The sequence below is a fragment of the Electrophorus electricus genome, chromosome 16 (genome assembly GCF_041902795.1).
Source record: "Electrophorus electricus isolate QZ-2024a chromosome 16, ASM4190279v1, whole genome shotgun sequence".
Classification (NCBI taxonomy): Eukaryota; Metazoa; Chordata; class Actinopteri; order Gymnotiformes; family Gymnotidae; genus Electrophorus; species Electrophorus electricus.
The window spans coordinates 19,657,501-19,660,124 of record NC_137512.1 but is presented as its reverse complement, the minus strand read 5'-3'; positions in this window follow the sequence as shown (position 1 = coordinate 19,660,124).

Below are 2,624 nucleotides of genomic sequence, written 5' to 3'. Positions count from 1 at the left end.
AGACAAAGAGTTTGATATTATATCTTTCTGACTGAAACCTTGCTCAGCACTGACAGTAATATTGCTCTAATTGAATTGATCCCACCTCAATATTGTTCTCTCAGTGTTCCAAGGGATAAAAAAAGAGACAGATGTATTTGATGTATAGCATGTCTTTTTCATAGCAAGATATGTCTTACAACAATGTTTTGGGGTGTACAGCACATTTGAATATATTGGTATTAAGTTTGGGGCAAACAGTCGACTCTAATGATTGTCCTATATCACCCACCTAGACACCATGCAGGTTTCCTTGATTAATTTGGCGAAATAAATATTGATTTTGAGGTTATTTTATTCATTGGTGATTTTAATATCCATCTTGGCAAGCAGATCCTACCACTTGTGATTTTGTAGTTATGTTAAATTCTGTTGATCTCATTCAAGATGCAAGACTTTAGACTTACTTTAGACTTAGTTATATCTCATGGGGTAGAGACCAATGTGGTAAACATACTTGATGTAGGACTCTTGGACCATTTCTGTTTCCTTTATGGTCTCTGTGCTCTTCCATCAAGGCTATACATTGTGACAGTCTGGTAGACAGACAGCTTTAAATTAAGACTGAATAAATGTATAACTACCATAGCACCCTTAACATCCAAACATAGAACCATACTTCTAAAACTCAGTTTTCACCCTCATTAATTAGGTTAAAGAGAGACCGCAGGATAGCAGAACGAAAGTTGAATCAGACTAAGATAACTGTCCGTTTTGAATTTTTTTTTAATCTGCAAACCAAAGTCAACACATAGGACAGCAACGTAAGGGCAGCCTACTTTTCAAGCCTGATTAATAATCACCAAATAATCCTAAACTCGTGTTTACTACAATTAACAACGTGGGTAAACACTCACCTCACATCTCATTAGAACTTTCTAATGACAAATGTACTGACGTTTCTGAATTCTATGGCAGTAAAATCTCCTCCATTAGGAAGAGCATTATGCAAGCTCGGTCATAGTGCACCAGAATGCACCTTATCCGAATGCTTAGAAACTGATATTGAAACACTTCTAAAAGTAATTAATAAACACTTCTTGCTTCCCTCTAGACACCATACCAACAAAAGTCTTTAAACAAGCCTTCAGCGCACTGTGGAAAGACACCGTTAATGTGATGGTGCCCCCAGATGCCGTTGGCCTCCTTCATACAGAGCTGGTGGCGCAAGTAGCTTTATTTGCTTTCGTGTTCTGCTGCACGTTTCTCTCTGTTTTCATTGGATGCCACACCTCCCTAAAGTTGGTAAGTGTTGTGCCTCATTCACCATGTCCCCTGGGGGGGCGGTTATACTCTTGTGTTGTTTCCTTTATAATAACTTTGTTTTCATATGCCTATTTTCAGTGACTGAATATTAGGTGGGCTTCTTTTGTTCTTGTAGTGCACTTTATGTTCAGTTTTCGTTTGCACTCATTCAACATTCCAGTTAGAGACTGATTTCCTCCTTTTTTCCCTGTACGTTCTTCAACTGTGACATATAATATTGTCATTTAGTCGCTTAAACATGGAATCTACCCACAGTCTCAAAACAGAAGAATAAATTAGACCATGCTTACCTCAATGCTTACCTTACCCATCTCTGAATGAACCTGTGATGCTAGTACCCTGTCTATACTAGTTCTTGTTGAGCTCAGTGCTGCATTTGACACAGTAGACCATTGTATACTGCTAACCCATCTAAGAGATAGTATTTCTGGTATTTCTTTGAACTGGATCCAGTCATATGTGACCACCTGTGTTTACTATGTCACACTCGGTGAAAGTACCTCTAAATGGCATGTGCTGTCTGGTGGAGTCCCCCAGGGACCAGCACTCTTTAATCTTTATATTCGTCCACTGGCCACAGTTGTCAGTAAGTATACAGACAGAGTATATTGAGAGCTACACGTAGTAAGTATATGTCTACCAGTATGTAGGTGATACACAATTATATATGTCCCTAGTCACTGACTCCCAGGGTTTCATGGTCTTGATTTTTAACTGTCTAAAAGATATCAAGCTCTGGATGGACCATAATTTCCTGCAAATCAAGGACAACCAAATTGAATTTATCATCATTGGGAATGGTTGTGAGCACACTGATGCAGTACATTATCTTGAGTCCCTATACTCACTATATGAAAAAGCTAGGTGTTAGATTTGACTGCGACCTAAGATCAACATGCCATGTTAGCAGCAGTCAGGGCTTCACTTTGAATCCTGCCTAATCCATGTCTCCAGAGCAGTGTTCTATCATCTTCGTAACATAGCCAAGGTCAGAGTATCTTCACAGCAACGTAAATGTTTTGCATGCATTTGTATCTTCACATCTTTACAACTGTAATGAACTGTAAAGATCTCCCTAGGAAAACAATTTCAAGCCTACAGAGGATTCAAAATGCAGTGGCCAAAGAATTAGCATGTGCAAAGATCATATTAATTGCACTGACTACCTGCCTCAATTGTACTTCTACCATGCTCATTTTAACTACGCACTTTGGTTTTCAATGCAGCTGCATTCTTTCTTCTTTGATGGGTTTAAATTTGGTTTTAAATTGTCTTTAAATGAACTTTATTCATAAAATAATCATTTACATTGTCTTTAC